General features: G+C 49.2%; 1 long non-coding RNA gene across 1 annotated transcript; it reads left to right on the top strand.

The window, feature by feature from the left end:
- Positions 1 to 9,404: 9,404 nt before the first annotated feature.
- On the top strand, positions 9,405 to 18,238 carry Gm30413. Its single transcript, XR_388876.3, has 4 exons — positions 9,405 to 9,563; positions 9,648 to 9,765; positions 17,569 to 17,603; positions 18,019 to 18,238. It is a non-coding gene; the product is annotated as a predicted gene, 30413 (long non-coding RNA).
- Positions 18,239 to 19,657: the final 1,419 nt, after the last annotated feature.

Raw genomic sequence — 19,657 nt, 5'->3', positions numbered from 1 at the left:
GACCTCAAGTCCTCAGAGTCTGTCGGGGATACAGACCTGCAAAACAGCAAGCACAATCTACAGTGTAAGAGTCCCTGAGAGACATCCATCTAAGGGGACAGGCAAGGAAAGCTGCCAGGGAGGACTTCCCAATGGGGAGGACTTCTGAAAAGAGAGGACTTCTTAAAGGGGCAATGCTGACTCAGATCAGTATGTGGGTACTGGTCAGGAAGATTGCAGAGGCTGGGTGTTCCTGGCAGAGGGAGCAGCCAGCTACTGACCCCTACCTTTTCCAGCTGTGTGGACATACTTCAGGGGTGAGTATGAACAGTCAGGGGAGCCAGGAGTGAGAGAACATGCCTTTGATCTCAGCACTCAGAGAGGCAGAGGCAGGAGGATCTCAAGTTTGAAGACCAGCCTGGACTAAAGAGCGGGTCCTAGCTCGGTCTAAGTAAACTTGGAGAGAAGAGAAAAGAAGAAAAACAGGGAGGCAGATCAAGAGTGACGGTGTGAGGGTGAGGATGGGCCCTTAGCTCTGCTGGAAGAGGTGACTGTGTTCTTAACTGCTGTCTAGACAGAACCCGGGACAGTCATGTGAGCAGGGCGTTAGATGAGGCTGTAGTTGCTGGGATTAAAGGACTAAACATTCAAATCTATGAATCTATGGGAGCCATTCTCATTCAAACTACCATGGGAGGCCGGAGTAGCCAACAGCAGGAGTTTATCACTGTCTCCTAGGGTGATGTGGCAAAGAAAGAGGGCAGCACAGGACGGTCCTGGGGTTCCTGCAGGTTTTTTCTGGAGTCCTAAGGTGGCAAGACTGCTGATCCCACACATCAGGCACAGTTGGTGGCTCCAATAGGACAGAACTATGCACTGCCAGGAATGCTTCCTTTATCTTTTTTTCTTTCTTCTGAGAAACATTCCTGTCCTTCCCCATCATCCCAGCCAAGGGTCCCCAGGCTGCAGGCTGAATTGCTGCCTCCCAGATGAGGTCATCACGGTGGTACTGACAGCTACAGCGTCTTGCGGGGCAATGTTGGGACCACCCAGGGCTCATGCACACATGGCCAGCAGAGCTTCTCCTGGCTTCTCCCTCTGAGCCCTGCCTTCTCTCCTGCTGGCTGCAGGGCAGAAGGAGCAGCCAGGAAAAGCACAAGACAGTCTGGTGACTGAGAACAAACCCGCTTTCCGTCTGGACTCTGTCCCTGAGCCTGGGGCAGCAGACCTTCTCGGATTCCTATGCGTCCTGCTCCTGTTTCTCCTCATAGCTCAGAGATAAATAATTTCATCCCCGTGCGTGACAATTCCTGAGCAGTTTCCTGCTGCTACGCTGGTTTCGGCTACATTTGGAGTGGAGTTGGATTGCATCCCCCTAAAAGATACACAGACATCAACCCCAAATGTGACTACATTTGGAACTAGCATCTTAATACTATCAAGTTAAGACAAGATGGTACTAGACCAGGGGTCTAAGAACTGATACCTTATAAGAGAATGTAGACACACACACACATACACACACACACACACACAGGGAAGACAATGCAGAAATATGGCCACACAAAGAGAGAGACCAATAAAGATAAAGGCAGATTAGAGGGATGTATAAGGACCAAGGACCACCACTAATTAACTTTCCACATGCACGGAGGCCAGGCACAGTCGAGGAGGCCACTCCTGGGAGAATCAGGATAGCAGCTGTCCCTGCAGACTCAGGGCTATGGACTCCCGGCCTCCAGAAATGAGTTTAAACTATTTCCGAGTTTAAACTATTCTGTCTGAGCTTGTTTGCAATGGCAGCTTTGAGAAGCAAACATAGAAGTTTGAGAGAGCGGATTGAAGGAAGGGCATTGAGAGACAGCCAGGGATGTAGCTCAGTTGGTAGAGTGTCTGCCTCACACACACAAAGCTCAGAGTTTGAGCCTTAGCCCTACCCCAAACTGGTGTGTGACACCTGCCTGTAATCCCAGCAACCAGGAAGTTCAAGCTCACCCATAGCTACATAGAGAGGTCAGAGCCAGCATGGGGTACATGAGACCCTTTCTCAAAAAAAATAAATTAGTAAAGTCAAGTTTAAAAAAAAAAGGAGTGGATTATGGGCTCTGAGAAATACCTTCCAGCTGTATGGGGCAGGGCAGGCAGCCTTGCCTCTGCCTGGATATTAGAGACAGGCAGGAAGTATCAGAACAGGGCTCAGGCCCAAGCAGGGAGATGATCTTCAGGCACTTACCACCGTCCTGAGGACAGTGCCTTTGGTCTGTCTGTTCCTTGACGAGCACTGGGGATGTTAAACTGAGGGTGAACAAGCTTGAAGCAGGGGAGAATTTCCAGTCAGTGAGAACTGCCTAGGAGTGGCTGGGCAACCAAGAGCCAACCTGACTTATGTTAGATGATAAAGGTTGAAGGATTGAGGGAATGACAGAGAAGCCCAGCCCCAATCTACGGAGGGGATGTAAGCCGTCTTTTTTGTGTGATGGTCTTGTGTCTTAGTATCGGTTCACATCTTCTGGTGGTCCCAGAAAGGATGCTCATTTGACAACAGATACAGGTTTCCTAAGGAAATTTTAGGACAGTCAGACGCCCTAGGCAGGGTCCCCTCTTGCTCTGCCCCATCTCCTTCCTGCATTCCTTGGAAGGCCCATTATCCCAGGTTGCTGGTGCCTGACAGATATCCTGGGACATGAGAGCTTGCATTGATAAAAACAGGGTCAGTGTTAAGTCCTGGGAAGCCCGGACTTGGCCTCACTCAATGACGAATGCAATGCATAAGCCTTCAGAGGGCAAATTGGAAATACTGGAAGGATCTGCGGAGAAAAGCCAGGAACCATTTTTCTTCCCAGCGTCTGAGACACAGTGCTGGCATGACCCTTCGGTGAGGCCCGGAGAGGAGTGTAGCATGGTTCAGCAAAGTGGCTTCTTTGGTTAGACTTAGCACTGGCAGCCACAGCAGCTGGAGACCTGTAGCACCATGACACCAGGCCTTTGACACAGTGCCAAGGGGGCCACCGCCAGCTCTCAAGTAACACCACAAGTTGCTAGATCAGGAGGAAGTTTGGGTGAGAATGTTTGATAGACACATGCACATGTTTCTAGAAAGATCTGGGAAAGAACTGGGTAAAAGACTGCAGCAGTGTGCACCAGCCAGGGATGCAGAGGAAGCCTGTCAGAGGAGCATGGTTTTAGCCATGGTCTCAGCAAGAATGGGGAGCCTAAGTTACCACCCTAGGTACCATGATCTCAGAGGGAAGAAAGGGGTCCAGTCCCCCATTTCTAGACAGTGGGATATCTCTGGGATGTTTCTAACCACTGCCAGGACAGTGCACCTTACTTCTTTTCTTCCAAGAATCATCACTTGTCCCCCACCTGACATTACCTGGCCCCCGTCTGACATCCCTCTGCAGTCTTCCTGCCAACCCTCTTCTCCTCACAAGATCCAGGCACTGCATTTACCCAGAAGTGCAGGCTGCAGTCCAGCCCTGTAACCTTTGAACAAGTGGTCCCCCCTTTTCAATAGCCTGCCCACCTTCTGTTTTCTTGTTTCTTTGTTCAGTGTTATGCTTTGAATGCTAAGTGTCCCCACCCCCACCCTACCCCCAGACTCATGAAGAACACTGATAACATTTTGGGAAGGTTGGTGAACTTTTACAAGATAGAGACCTCTGCTGGAGGAAGTAGGGTCACTCCGGGTGGGCCTTAACATTTTTTAGCCTGGCCCCACTTCCTGTTCACTCTCTGCCTCCCAACTACCGATGCAGTGTGACCAACTGTTTCCAGCTTCTGTCGTCACACCTTCCTGCCACAACAACAGACTGTTATCTCCTCGAACTGTAAGCCAAACAAACTCCTCCCTCCCTTAGGTTGCTTCTCGTCAGGTATTTGGTCATAGCAGTAAGAAAAGTTAAGTAATATAGCTGGTTCGGAGACAGTGGCTCAAAACAAGCTTTCCAATTTGAAATGTAACCCAGACTGGCCTGGATCTCCTGGTTCTGCTTCTCCCCCCCTCCTGAATGCTGGGACCATGGACATGCACCACCCTGCAGGCTGGTTCCCCTTTGTCACTTGGCTAGCTTCTACTCACTCGAGGGTTCATCACAGATGCTGCCCCTCCCCTGGGAGCCTCCCGCCGTGTCTGTCATCTTGGTACACTTGATGAATAGTGATGAACTCACCACTACCATACACCTACTCACAGACACAGAATGTGTCTGCCCTCTAGTCTACCGGGAGGTTGGATGTGAGTAGAATCCTGGTTTCCACTTCTTTTTTTCTTCTCTCATACAATACATCCAAACCAAAGCCTTCCCTCCCTTTCCTTCTCCCAATCCTTTATGGCCCCTCCCCATTTCCCATTTCTGTATTTCCAGAATCTGGCAGAGAGTTCATGGTATCGAATAAATGAGGGCATGCATGCATGAACGCATGAGTCAGTAATCTCCTCCTCGTGGCTAAGGAGAACCATGCAGCTCTGTGCTGGGTGTCAGGACCTCAGGAGCCCAGGGCAGTGGCAACATCAGAAGGGCCCACAACTCCCTTGCTCTCGCTGCCTTCTCTCTCACCGCTTTGCCTGTGTCTGAAGATCTAGGACCACAGTCAGGGCAGACATTGGCTTGTGTGTAGGGCTGACATGAACCCAGGGAGTGGGGGAGTGGATGCAACTGGGCAGCCCAGACAAACCCATCAGAGGGCCGCAGCTGCTCTGTGCTTCCTAGGCATGTGGTTAAGTACGAATGAAGAGATGGCAAGCAAGGAAGGCAGAAGGCTCGGGCGTGGGACAAGAGGCCTTCTGAACTCTTAGATCTGGGCAGGAAGGGTCAGGGTTAGTCCCAGAGGTCATATGAGTGAAGGCTATGCCTTCATTGTGAACTGACAACATTAGCTAGTCCTCTAGGGCTAAGTAAGAAACATCCCCCCCCCCCCCACTTCCCAGGCAGCTACTTCCTCTCCATCCCCTCACCATCTCAGGACAGCTCTGAACATGACGATTGGAGCCCACATACAGGTCAGTACAGCTTCGCCATTTCCAAATGTGCTTGAAAACTTTTTTTAGAATCCCTCCTCTTTGCCTGGAGAGATGACTCAGAGGTTAAGAATGTTTTCTGTCTTTACAAAAGACCCTGGTTTCACTCCCAGCATGCACATGGCAGCTCAAAATCAGCCCTAACTCCAGCTCCAGGGGACCTGACACCCTCCTCTGGCATTTGTGAGCTCCTGAACACATAAACACATAAACACATAAACACACGCACACACACACACACACACACACACACACACACACTTAAAAGAGAAGATTCCTTGTTTGATTTTCCCTTTTCTTCTTTTAAACAGGGTTTTTGCTGTGCAGCTCAGGCTAGCCTTGAAACTCCTGATCATCTCCCTCCAGAGTTCTGGGATTAGAGGCATGCAAAACCACACTGGGCCTTACTGTATGTATTGTTTCTGGGCATTTCCTAGTGGTTTCTCTAGTGGTTTTGTGGTTTCAAGGTCTACTTGGAGTTAATGCTGCATCATTTCACATGCTAGTCTCTGCTGTTTACCACAGCCCCCATTTGCCACCCTCCTGTCCTTTCAGCTGCCACTGTTGCCTGTGTTAAACTCCATTGGGCAGAGTTCTGCCACACTCTTCAAACAGTAACATCCACTTGGAGAGTTTAATCCCACAGAGCTATTGGTCACTTTCTTCTGATCTGAAGATGCCTGTTTTTGTAAAGGAGAGTTTCTCCTCAGACTCCTTTTGGCACATCATATAACATAGGGCTTTGGACAGTGAGTTCTGTGCCCCCTGCCTCCCCTTAACATCTTCAATTTATCTTCACGTTTTTCTTTTCTTTAGGTTTTATTTTTCTGAGACAGGGTTTCTCTGTGTAGCCCTGGCTGTCCTGGAACTCACTCTGTAGACCAGGCTAGCCTCAAATTCAGAGATTGACTTGACTCTGCCTCCCGAGTGCTGGAATTAAAGGCATGGGCTATATTCACCTTTTTTTTTTCTTTTTCTGTTTTACATATTGTAGCTTGTCCTGTAACTCACTGCATAGCAAAGCATGGCCTTGAACTTCTGAACCTCCTGCCTCTACTTAAGTGTTGGGATTACAGGCAAGTGCCACCACTCATGGTTTATATGGCACTAAAAACCAAACCTGGGACTTGATGCATTTAGGGAAGGGCTCTGCCAATTGAGGCACACCCTTGTCCCTCATCTTTCTCTTTTTATAAATAATGGATTCATTTAAACATTTTTTAAAAAATCACAATTTATTTATTTCTGCATACACACATACATGGCATGACCCACATGTGGAGGTCGGGGTGGGGAGGAGCAAGTTGGGGGGGTTGGTTCTCTTCTTTTACTCTAAGAGGTCCTGGAAATTGAACTCATGTCTCCAGGCTTGGCAGCAAGCATTTTCATCCACTAAGCCATCTTGCTACTCTTTATCTTTAATCTGTGTACCTTGTGTGGGTCTAGTGCTCTCAGAGGCCAGAAGAGGGCATTGGGTCCCCTAGACCTGGAGCTACAAATGGTTGTGAGAACCATGTGGGTGCTGGAAATCAAACCTGGGTCCTCTAAAAGAGCAGTCAGTGCTCTTAACCATGGAGCCATCTCTCCAGTCCTTAGATATCTTCACTCATGAGAGATATTTCCATTCACAGAAACGGGTGGGAATGGGCAGCTTTGATCTCCACACCATAAAGGCAGGGGCAGGTAGACCTCTGTAAGTTCAAGGGAAACCTGCTCTACATGGAGAATTCCTTCCCAGCCAGGATTAAAGGCAAGCACTACCATATCTAGTCCTGACTGTTTATTTATTTAACTTTGTTTTTTTGAGACAGGGTCTCTCTATGTGTCTCTGGCTGTCTAGGAACTTGCTATGTAGACCAGGCTGTCCTCGAACCCATAGAGCTCTGCCTGCCTCTGTCTCCAGAGTTCTGGGACTAAAGGAGTGTGCCACCATGCTCAGTCCTTGGTAGTTTACTTTTAATGCTCCCAGAGCAGCTTAGCAATATTCCCCATTGTTCTCTGGTTCAAAGTGCCCCGTGGATTTTGACTTCCTAAGCTGAAACACTGCAGAATATTTTGTAGTTTTGAATTTCCACTTGGCTACACTTGAAACACACACACACACACACACACACACACACACACACACACACACACACACACTTTTAGCCTACCAGCCAGATAACCATAGAGCTGGCCTTCAGACCCATGCCTAAGCAACTCTCAAATTGCCTTCATTCACATGGGTATGACTTTCTTCTCTCTGTATACTGAAAGCTCCAGAATATCTTACCGTTCAGGTGACAGTGGCAGGCTTTGATGTATATGACTTCCCCTATGTATAAAGTTCACCCAGATTCAGAATACAGTTGTAGTCATTGCCTCTAATGTCTTATCCTGGGCTGGGACATAGATCAAAGACCACTGGCTCTGAAATTAGAATTGTCTGGGTTCAAGTCTTACCTCTGACATCTGTGTGGCCCAGGGTCAGTCACTTCAATTTCCACGTGTGTAGGATAGGTGTGATTTGAATATGCTTGGCCCAGGGAATGGCACTATTAGGAGGTATGGCCTTGTTGGAGGAGGTGTGGCCTTGTTGAGGAAATGTGTCACTTTGAGGGTGGACATTGAGACCCTCTCTCCTCCTAGCTGCCTGGAAGCCAGTCTTCTGTTTGCCTTTGGAACAAGATGTAGAATTCTCAGCCCCTGCGTCATGCCTGCCTGGATGATGCCATGCTCCTACGTTCATGATAATGGACTGAACCTCCGAACCTGTAAGCCAGCCCCAATGAAATGTTTGCCTTTACAGGAGTTGCTATGGTCATGGTGTCTCTTCATGGCCATGGAAAACCTGGCTAAGACCATAGGTGACTTCAAAATATCATAGCTAAGTTAAAGTGAGATACAGGACATTAAGCTCAAAGGACAGTGGATGACAGAGCAAGTTCTCATTTGACCATTTGACTGGACCCGCCTCCTCTGAGCTGTGGTAGGGAGTTTGGGGGATGTGAGGAGTCACAGAGGAAGGCAAGAGGAGGGTCCTGCTGGGGACGCTGGCTTCTGGGACGTCAGCCCTTGAGGCAGGTTTCTTGGGCTACTTCCAGTTGAGTAATGTAGTCAGGTCCATGTCTTGTGGACTGAGAACTTGGACTGTTTCCTGAGATCCGACAGCAGAGCTAGAGCATCAGGCTAGCCCTCCAGTTTTGTTTCCTCCATTGGGGCTATCCTCATCCATTTGAAGTGCCCATTTCCCTGTCAGGTGAAGCTGGGAAATGGGCACATGGCTAGAGGGACACTCAGCACCTGGGGGACCCAAGCAGTGTGAGTTAGGCAGTGACTGGGTAAGGGGTTTTGGGAATTTTCTCCAGGGAGAGGGAACTGTTTCTAGAACCAGGACACAAAGAGAGGCGAGGGTCATGGAAAGACAGGGATGGGAGGAGTGAATGGCTGCCACTGGGACAGGGTGGGCCTGCTTCTGTTTTGGAATTTGGTGTCGGCCAGCAGCCAACCTCGCAGCTGCCAGCCGCTCTTGGGGAGCTGGCACAACATTGTGACAGAAATTGAAAGCAGGGAAGGGTGCTGGGGTGGGGTGACTCTGCTGGCCCATTCCGCCTTGCCAAGGAAATGCCAGTGTGTTCAAGTCTCACCATGCTGGGCCATCTTGACAGAGGTTCAGTTTTTCAAACCATTCTGGCAGATTCTGTGTCTCAGAAAGTGAAGTAGGACCCGGAGGGTACTAGCTTACTGAGCTGACACCTTCTCTAGCACCATGTGACCTCTGGTACCCCAAGCTGTGGCCTGGCCTGGTATGAGGGACAGTGGGGGCAGCTGACCAGTCTCTCAGCTTTGTTTCTCTGTTCACACCTGTCAAACTGTCCTTGAAAACCAACAGAAAGTCTATCTATTGTTCTTCAGCATGCAAGAAACATAGCCTAGGGCCCCCAATGGAGGAGCTAGAGAAAGTACCCAAGGAACTGAAGGAGCCTGCAAACCTATAGGTGGAACAACAATATGAACTAACCAGTACCCCCCGGAGCTCGTGTCTCTAGCTGCATATGTAGCAGAAGATGGCCTAGTCGGCCATCATTGGGAAGAGAGGCCCCTTGGTCTTGCAAACTTTATATGCCCCAGTACAGGGGAACGCCAGGGCCAAGAAGAGGGAGTGGGTGGGTAGGGGAGCAGGGCTGGGGGAGGGTATAGGGAACTTTAGGGATAGCATTGGAAATGTAAATAAAGAAATTATCTAATAAAAAGAAAAGAAAAGAAAAGAAAAGAAAAGAAAAGAAAAGAAACATAGCCTATTTTGTTTATGCTAATTGGCTGTCCCAGGCCTCCCAGCCACCAGGGGGCAGTGTGAGAACCAGAAGTGGCTTTTTTAAAAAGGTGCTAACCTGCTCTGTTTAGCATACCTCCCAGAGACTACTGAGCTTCCCAGTAGGGCCTCATGTTAGTCTATTAGGTCTGTTCTCTCCCCTCCTGCTCTGACTATGTGGGGGAAGCCTACCTGCTTTCACCAGGGCTCTGTCTTGAAGTTGCCACAAAGCCACCTTGAGATCTGTCTTAGTAACATCAGCAAGAGGCCCAGGTATCAAGTCACGATCTCAATTCCCATTTGATGCCATGTTCTCTCCTATGAGTTTCTAAATATACATTCTCCCATCCCCTTCAGATATGCTGAAGCTTCCGTGGCTGTGCAGGATCCACTTGGCATAACTTCTACCCTTGACTGTAGGACCATCTGTGACTCAAATCAACATGAATGGGAACCACCAGCCAGCTGAGCGATGGTGAGACTTTTCCTCAAATTGACCCCCTTTCTCAGTGACAGCCCTCAAGAACAGCATGGGGACCATGGATTAAGGTCTCTTGTAGTCCAGGACTATTGGAGAGAAGTAGAGAAAACACAAGATGTAGCAATGTGTGTTGCCCACCTTGCTGTAGAGAGCTGATCAAACATGTAGTCATGGCTAGAGTGTAGCTCAGTGGTAGAGTGCTTGCCCGGCCCATGTAAAGGCCTGGGTTCCATGCCCAGCACTACCCAAACACACAAAGCCACTCCACTTTCTCCATCCTGTTAGGAACCGGATCGTGGGATAAATCTCTTTAATTTGACAGAGAGGTTAAGCAACTTTTACAAGAGTACACAGCTAAGATGGAGCAGCTCGGGGTTATAGGCCAGTTCTTGGGCCCTTCTGAACAATGTGGTGGCTTCTGGTCTTCCTATCACCTTCCTTGGAGAAAGCACAGTGCCCTGTGCAGCCAGAGAGACACAAGCCTATATAGAGAAAGCAAGCCAGAGTCTGCAAGACAAAATGTTCGGATGGGTGCCAGGGGCCGCTGGGGCTGCTGCATGATTTTGAGGCCAGATTTCTTGCCACCCGTTCAGCGTCAGTCTCAGACTGCTGTAAGCCAGGTTTATAAATAGCTGGGGATATAAATGTTGGGCAGGGAGCACAGAATCTGGCTTGCTCCTGGGCTGGGAAGCACAGAGCAAGGGTGGGAAGTGGTAGCTAGTCTGAACAGGGCTATGGCTTGTTAGAAAGATCTGTCTTCTCCACCAGCAGTTAGAGATTTGGATGGCAAATTATCTCAGGATGGAAGATATCCTAAGCTACCAAGGAACCTTGGGATTCAGACCCACCTTGCTCTGGGTACTCAGGAGCCCTAGACTCCACCCCAGATGTGTAGACTGAATGTTACTGGGCATTGGGCACATCCTGATGCCATCACTGAGATGGGGCTAGGTGTGTGGTTCAGAAATAGACTGCTTACAGTGTGCAGAAAGCCCTGGACTTTATCTCCTATGCAACAAAAATCACTAAAAATGTAAAAGGGCAGACCCTTCCCCAGGAGTTCTCACACAGGGAAGCATGATGAGGTCACATGGAACACTGTCCTTGTTACATGTGACCCCCTGTGCTTTGGCAGTCAGCATCCACCAGAGCATGGGCACAGTGGCCACGACTTCCTGGGCATCTTCTGTTTCTGTGTCAGCACAGCACCAGCACCAGCAGCACCATCAGGGCAGGGCCATCACTGTCTCCTGACAACTGCTGTGGTGTGGCATCTTAGCTTGTTTAGGGGTGCTTGTTTGTTTTGAAACAGGGTCTCTTGTAGTCCAGACTGGCCCTGAATTCAGTATGGAGATGAGACTGGCCCTGAACCTCTGTACCCCTGCCTCCACCTCCCAAGTGCTAGGATTGTAGGCATATGTAACCATGCCTGGCTTATTCTTGTGCTTCCTAGACTAAATTTTATATTCACAATGTGAGGGAGAAATCCTTATCTCCACTTTTCAAATGGGAAATGGAGGCAGGCAGATACTGAGTTACTTCCCCAGGGGCTGGAGAGATGGCTCATCTGTTAAGAGCACTGGTTGTTCCTCCAGAGGACCTGGGTAGAGTTCCCAGCAGCCACATGTGAGGTTCACAACCATCTATAACTCCAGTTCTAGGGGATTCAGTGTCGTCTTCTGGACTCTGCAGGCACCAGGCATGCAAACGGTACACAGATACACATGCAGGTAAAAGCACATTTATAAATAAAATTTAAGTAAAAAAGAATTACTTGCCCAAAGTCATATGGCTACTTAGTGGTAAACAGGAATTTGTTTGATTGTTTTATTTTAAATTTGTGTATGTGTGTATGTGTGTTTGTGTATGTGTTGTGTTGTGTGTGTTTGTGTGTGTGTGTGTATGTGTGGCCTGGTGTGTTGTGTGTGTTTGTGTGTGTAATGTGTAGTATGTGTTTGGGGGGGCTCTGGTATGGTGTGTGTGTTTATGTGTGTGGTGTGGTGTGGTGTATGGTCTGGTATGGTATGTGGTGTGTGTGTATGTGTGTGTGTTTGTGTGTGGTCTGGTGTTGTGTGTGTTTGTGTGTGTGGTCTGGTGGGGTGTGTGTGCAATATGTGTTTGTGTGTGTGCTCTGGTGTAGTTTGTGTGATGTGTGTGGTATGTGTGTTTGCGTGTGTGTGCATGTGCACACACTCTTGTATAGTGTGTGTGTGTGTGTGTGTGTGTGTGTGGTCTAATGTGTTGTGTGTGTGGTGTGTGTGTATGTGTGTGTGGTATGTGGTGTGTGTGTATGTGTATGTAGTCTGGTGTGTGTGTGTGTGTGGTATGTGGTGTGTGTGTGTGTGTGTGTGGTCTGGTGTGATGTGTGTGTGTGCACTCTGGTATGGTGTGTGTGCCTGTGGAGTGTGGGGGCATGGTATGTACATGCACTTGTCTCAGTGCAAGTCAGAGGACAGCTTTGTGGAGTTGGCTAATGGACTCCAGGGATTAAATTCTCTATGAAGCTGGGATGACCATATGAAGTCCTCTCCTCGTTTGTTTCTGGGTCCCCAGTGCCAGGATTACAGGTGTGCATCACTGCACCTGGCAAAAAAAGATCCCGTGGTACTGCGGGGGTTGTTTGCCTTTGATTTCACAGTGCTTGGACCTGGACCCAGCTAAGGTGAGGAAGCCCTCTCCCAGTGAGCTACAGCCCCATCATTGCGTGTCTCTGTTTGCTTTTGAGACATGGTCTTGCTGCGTGGCTCGGCGGCCCTTAGCTAGTGATCCTATCTCAGCATATGAGAGCTGGGATTACTGGCATTATTATGCTCAGCTCTAGGTGGGGATTCGAACTCTGGCCTCTAACGTCAAAGCCTTGGCTCTTCTCAGCACACGAGCCTCTCTGAAGGAACAGGCACTGAGAGCAGTGTGAGGGAGTGAAGGAGGGGGTGAATGGGCATTGAGCGAGTGAAGAAACTCAGAGTCTGCCTGAGGTGATGGCTAAGGTTTGCAGGGCCTACGAGATGGAGTGGGCATTCACTGTCCTGGCACTCAGATGTGAGGTAGAATGGTTTCCAGCTCTGGCCTCAGAACAGCTTCCCTGCACACCTTGCTGCTTGGAGCAAGCACAGCCTCTGCTTGGGAACTGGTTTGCTTGGATGCACGCCTTGGGAAGACTGCGCTCCTGTTTTCTCCCCACCCACCGAGGGCCCAGGAAGAAGGAGTGGGGCTGGCCCGGCTCTTCTGTAGGCTAGCCATCAGTGGCAAGAGGCCGGCTAACTACCAAAGTTTATTATCTCCGCTGGGCAAATAGACGGCCCTATGCTAACTGTGGGTCTTAGAGCCACTCAAAGCTTCCTAGGTCACTCCCACTGAAAGTCAGGGCAGAGCATAGATAGCTTTGAAAGCAAATAGTGTCTAGTTTTCCTTCTGTTTTGAGTGGGTTGATAAGGGGGAGCGGCCCCAAGTCTGCACCATTTCTGGATTCTCCCCAGGTCTGCCAGGAATGCCCTACAACCCCCCATAATCAGATCTAAATCTGATGGAGGTTGGGCAGGGCCTGCCTCAGGCCTCCTGCCAGGATCCCCAAAGGGCGGGAAACAAGTTGGCATGGAAATTACAGTGTGCTGTTAGTCGGAGCATGAGTAAGGGCGAGATCGGTGCCAAAAGTTTCTGCTCAAAGCAACATGGGAATCTGGGAGAAAAACCCTGGGCTGGAAGCCAGGGAGACAGAGGAGTCCCTGACGTAGGGCATCTACAGCCCAGTTGCAGGTGACTGAAACACAACTCACTCCAGATTAAGGAGAAAAGGATGATGTTGGCCTATAGGACTAAGAAGGGCATGAAGAATGGACCGTTCCTGAAGGAGGCTCCATGTTCATCTCTGCTTCTCCCCGCATGCAGACTCTCCCCTTCCTCCATTAGTAACGGAGAGTCTTTATTGCTAAGGTGGGAGTTATGATTTCCCAGCATTCCCTGCATATAGGAATGTCCATTGAAATATAAGTGGCAACTTTGGACGAGGGCTTCTAGAATGTTCTTTAAAGGTCTTGCATACCCTTGCCTCTTAGCTCCTTTTTCTGTCTACATCATGGATTTGAGGATTGGTCCTAAGACAGCCATCTGGAGTCAAAGAAAATCACATTGGGCTAAAAAAACGTTGCAAAGGAATTTTGCACCAAACCAAACCAGGAAATGGCACCTTCTGGAACTCTTTGCATCCGAAAAGTCACTGTGGTCGTGTGGGTGCAAATGTGATTTGTGGGAGAAATCAGTCAGTCTTCACCTTCGTCACCTGGGAGCGGTGATCTCAGTGGCAGGAAACATTCTCAGAGCATCGGGCTGGCTCCTTCAGATTCCCAGAAAGGAAGAGGACTGACTCCCCAGCTCAAGCTGGTAGCTCCTGAGGAAGAGAAGAGCTATGATTTGGTCCAGCTTGGACCATGTGGCCCTCCCTTCATGGAACTGTCTGACGAACAAGACCCTCTGATTGGCTTAGCATGAGTCACACGGCCTCCTGGGAGGCAGGGGAGCTCTAAAGAAGTTAGAAAGTGCGGTTGGCTGTGTTAAAATAAGAGTCCAGAAGGCTGTGGGACAAAGGGCTGTGGGGGTGGCTAGATGGAGTGAGAGCTGGTTCCCATGGGTTGTCCCCTGACCTTCACCAGTGCACTGTGGCACCTGCACACACACACACACACACACACACACACACACACTCACTCACATAGACACACACACAGACACACATAGACACAGACATGCACACACAGACAGACATACACACTGACACATACACACAGATATATACTCACACACACACAGATACATACTCACATAGACACACACACACACACACAGAGACACATACATAGACATACACAGACAGCCACACATCGATACAGACACACATAGACACAAACACACATACAGACAGACAGACACACACACACACACACAGAGGCAGACACACACACAGTCACATATACACAGACACATAAACAGATACATACACACACGGACACAAACCACAAACATGCAGAAACACACAGAAACATAGGCATACAGATACACACACACACACACACACACACACACACAAATGAAAACTGTAACTGTTATATCAAAAGATGGCCTAGTCGGCCATCACTGGAAAGAGAGGCCCATTGGACTTGCAAACTTTATATGCCCCAGTACAGGGGAACACCAGGGCCAAAAAGGGGGAGTGGGTGGGCAGGGGAGTGGGGGTGGGTGGATATGGGGGACTTTTGGTATAGCATTGGAAATGTAAATGAGCTAAATACCTAATAAAAAATGGAAAAAAATAAAAAGAAAAAAAAAGAAAAAAAAGAAAACTGTAACTGAAAAAACTGCCCGGACATGGATTCGCCCTACCCATAGCCTCCAGCTGCGCCACCATCAGCCTCCTTACACTGTCCTTTAGAGGGTGTAGGAAAACTTTGTTCAAGACCCTAAACAAAACCAGGAGGTTGGGGATGCAGCTCAGTTGGTAGAACATGCCTAGCACCAGCCGAACCCTGGGTTCAATCCCAACACCACAAAACAGATCAAACCACCAAATACCACAGTGTCCTCTTTGCCAGATATGGTGTCAAATAACTGCCATCCCAGCGCTTGGAAGGTGGAGGCAGGAAGATCAGGAGTTCAAGGCCTTTCTCAACTATGTAGTGAATTTGAAATCAGCCTGCTTACAGGAGACTCTGACCCAAAAATCTTAATAAATAAACAAAAATAAGTACAAAAATCCCCACCAAACAAAACAAAAGCCTGACCTAATGAGGCCCATCTTGAAGAGCTGATGCTACCATTTAAGAATGGAATTACCCTCGGGGCATCTATAGCAGAAGACTGCCTGGTCTGGCCTCAGTGGATGAAGATGCACCCAACCTCAAGAGACTTGAAGCCCCTGGGGAAGGGGGATGCGGGAGGAGCATACTCTCTGAAGTGAGGGGACAGGGAATGGGACCTCCCATTCACAAATATAAAAAGGACTGAGGCTGTGGCTCCGTGACAGAGCACTGGTGTAGTGTTTGTGCCCGGGTTGGGAAAGCACTTGTGTAGCCTACATAACACCCTGGGTTTTATCTCCAGAAGCCCAGGGGGCAAAACCACAAAATCAACGTCAGGCTGGGGAGCTGGTTTAGCAGGTGAGCATAGGGAACTGAGTTCAACTCTCAACAGCAATGTCAAAAGTCAGGCCTAGCCATGCACGCAAGCCTGCAACCCCAGTGCTACCTATCACACATGTGTGAATACACCCGCTATTCATGCACACACACCATTTTAGAACTTAAAAAAAATGTTAGAATTACATCTGTGCTGGAGAGATGCTCTGTGGTTAAGGGCACTCTGCTACTTCAGGGGACCAGAGTTCGGTTCCCAGCACAGAACTGCCTGTAACTCCAGATGTGGGAGGCTCAAAGCCTTCTTTTGGCCTCAGAAGGCACCTGCACACATGTCACACACACACACACACACACACACACACACACACACAGAGAGAGAGAAACAAACAGGTATACATAAAAATAAATCTAAGAAACAACAGTAACAACCACAAAAGTCTCCAAGGAGCTTTGGGCTGACTTTATTGCATTCATTTTTTTTTTCATTATATCCATTTATTTAGCATGGGAGGCACATGCGTGGAGAGTACAATTTGAAGGAGTCAGGTTTCTCCTTCCATCATGTGGGTTCCAAGGATCAAACTAGGGTGGTTAGCTTGGAAGCAAGTGGATTTACTGTCAGAGCCATCTCACCAGCCCCTCCTTTTTTCAGACAAAGTCTAATGTTCCTCTGTCTATCTGTAAACCCTTGACCCTCCTGTCTGCCCTGACTAAATGCTGAGATTACAGGTGTGAGCTGCCTTGCCTAGCTGTATGTGGGCAGATATTTGCAGAAATTTACTTTAGAAAACAAAGCTCATAAGCCGGGCATGGTGGCACACGCCTTTAATCCCAGCACTCGGGAGGCAGAGGCAGGTGGATTTCTGAGTTCGAGGCCAGCCTGGTCTACAAAGTGAGTTCCAGGACAGCCAGGGCTATACAGAGAAACCCTGTCTCAAACAAACAAACAAACAAACAAACAAACAACAAAAACAAGAAAGAAAGAAAGAAAGAAAGAAAGAAAGAAAGAAAGAAAGAAAGAAAGAAAGAAAGAAAGGAAGGAAGGAAGGAAGGAAGGAAGGAAGGAAGGAGTGGGGAGGGAGGGAAGAAAGGAAGAAAGGAAGGAAGGAAGGAAGGAAGAGAGAGAGAGAGAGAAAACAAAGTTCTATGGTGCTTCAGCTGAAGCCCCCTAGTGGCCTGGAGGACAATATTCTCTTGTGCATTTTGAATGTTTCCTAGATGAAATCAAGACGGTTTCCTTTGGGTAGAGCCCTACCATCAGAGCACATTCCTGCATCACTGTGACAGTCCCTCCTCACAGGTGCAGGGACAACACCAGGCTGGGTAACTGTATTGGCACACTCGAATCCTCCTTTAGCCACACATGACAAGTCTGGGTGCAAGGACAGGCCATTGGCTCCCTTCTAGCCTCACCTGAGCTCCAGAAGCCAGCACTAGCCCAGCCTGTAGTCATTCTCCATCCTGGCCAAGGGAACCAGTTAAAAATAGTGCCAGTCTGGACACCAATTGGGGAACCAGATGGGGAAGTCTAGAGCTTGGGTGGTGGAGCAGACAAGGCTGTTTCTGGTCCTGCTGCTTTCTGGTGACCTTGGGCGCAGTATTCAGTCTTTTCTGGTCTCTGAGTGCCACCTGTGAAGAGCAAAGCTGAGTTTCTGCATATTTCCTTCCACAGGACTTCAGGGGGAGCTGACACAGAGGGCAGACAAGGTTAGTGATCTGCTTAAAGGCTCCCATTGCTGGGGGACTCACTACCTCCAACTACACTGCTGGAAAGGTTTAGTAGTGCTATCAGCGAGCTCCGCTCTGTTTGGACAGACTTCTGTAGGCCCCTCTCATTAGCCTCGTTCTTCCCTTGGGACCTCTTGAATGTGACTAACCCCTTCATTAGGATGCTCTGCGAAACACTTGACTTGGCTCTGTGACTTCCCTAGGAGCCAGATGATCACCCTCCATGCAGAGCAAGCTTGCATCAGGTCATTGTAGCCCCATTTTGGCCCCCAGCCTTTAGGGTCCCTCACTCCCTAGTATGGGTGTCCATCTTCTTGGCTTTCAGACCAGCTGCAATGTGCTGCTCGGACGAGCTCTTCCTGACTTCCCTAAGGAACTCTTGGTACCTTTTCAGCCCGGGAAGCCCCTGTCTACCTCCTTCTGAGATGTCCCAGCCTCTGCCGAGCATCTGCTGCCATTGATGGGGCAACAGGTGGATTGACATGTAGTTATCAGACTGCTGATGAGTCCAGAGTCCATCCACACCTTCAGGGACTTAGATCTTGGAACCAGTTATAAACTTTGACCCAGTCTGACCAGAGCAACCTGACCGTATCAGCACCAGGGAAAAGGACATTCTCTGGATTCACCTAGAAACCACCTTCTATTATTGACCCCCTGTCTGCTATCATGAAGAGAGAATTCCCATGTGACACTGTCTCCCTTGTTCCCTGATGGTCATGAAGTCCTCAAGACGGCTCATCCGCTCTCCGTATGACCTCACAGAACTGTCTCCTTACTCCTCAGGCATTGAGCCTTATTCTCCTCTGTGTCAGGCTCTGGGACCTGGAGGCGTCTCTGGCTCTTCAGATAACATCCATTCGTCCTCACCTTCCCATCCTCGAGCTTGCCGTGTGAAGGGGGGCTCAGCCTAGCACCGCTCTAAGACAGGCTGGCTGAAAACAGCTACATCCCGCACGTGGTTGCTGTCTGTGAGTCACTGCACCATGGCTGTTTATTAGGACCCCACGAGCTGAGTTGCCAACTCTGGAGCCCTGGGAGCTGGCTAAGTTTAGTATGAGAGCTGTGAGCACGAGGACGCCGTGTTCCTTCTCCTTCTGGCAAAACATGAGACTGGAGCCTTCTTTTCATCTTCCTTCTCCCTGACAAGTCCTTGCTCCATTTACCGCCAGATTGGCCTCCTCCCAGCATGCATCTGTAATTAAGGGGGGAAACACCCGCAATTGTGCTAGGGCTGGAGAACCTCAGATTACTGCAACTTTTTCGGGAACAGAGGCTTGGGAAAATAGGATGCTTTAAAGTGTGAATGCAGATGCGTGTCTCTGGGTGTCTGTGGATCAGCCTCATGGGGCACAGGGACCACCAGCATTCTTACAGGAACATACCTTACCACATAGACGTTCTTCCTGCTTTTTACATGGACTGCCCTTAGAAGCAGTTGCTCTCAGATTGAGAGAAAGATGGCTCTCCTTGTGTTGGACAGCCCCTTTGATCTTTGGCCTTTCCAGGATTAGACACTAAAGCCTTCTCCAGGTTTGCACCAGGAAAAAAAAAAAAAGTCCCTGGTACCTGGTTCAGGCTGGGCAGGCTGACACCACACTGCTGGAGATAAAATCCTGGGACAGTAGAGGAGGTCTGAGGCCTTCCACCTGCCCCGAGGGAATGATTTCATTGGCACAATTAGTCACCTAGGCAGAAAGAGTAATTGAGAACTGTTGGGGTGACTGGAGGAAGCATTTCCGGCTAACTCCAACCCCTAAGGGGTCTAGCCAGCATCAGAGTTTGAAGGGCTGAGTGTGCCCCTCTGCTCACTGAGTCAGCGCTTGTTCCCACATGCTGGCTTGCTCATCTGCTAGACCTGACACCATGGTTTCTTTTGTCGTACAATGTCTCACGAAACTCAGGTTGACCCTGAACTCGTGATCCTCCTGGCTCGGCTTCCAGATCTCCTGTTGATCACCCTTAATCACATGAGCCTCCCTGCCCCTCATCCTGTCTCAGGGAACTCTGTCCTGAAGACATGTGTCACTTGA

This window comes from Mus musculus, chromosome 11, assembly GCF_000001635.26.
Source record: "Mus musculus strain C57BL/6J chromosome 11, GRCm38.p6 C57BL/6J".
In the NCBI taxonomy this organism is placed as follows: domain Eukaryota; kingdom Metazoa; phylum Chordata; class Mammalia; order Rodentia; family Muridae; genus Mus; species Mus musculus.
This window is presented reverse-complemented; position numbering and strand designations above follow the sequence as displayed.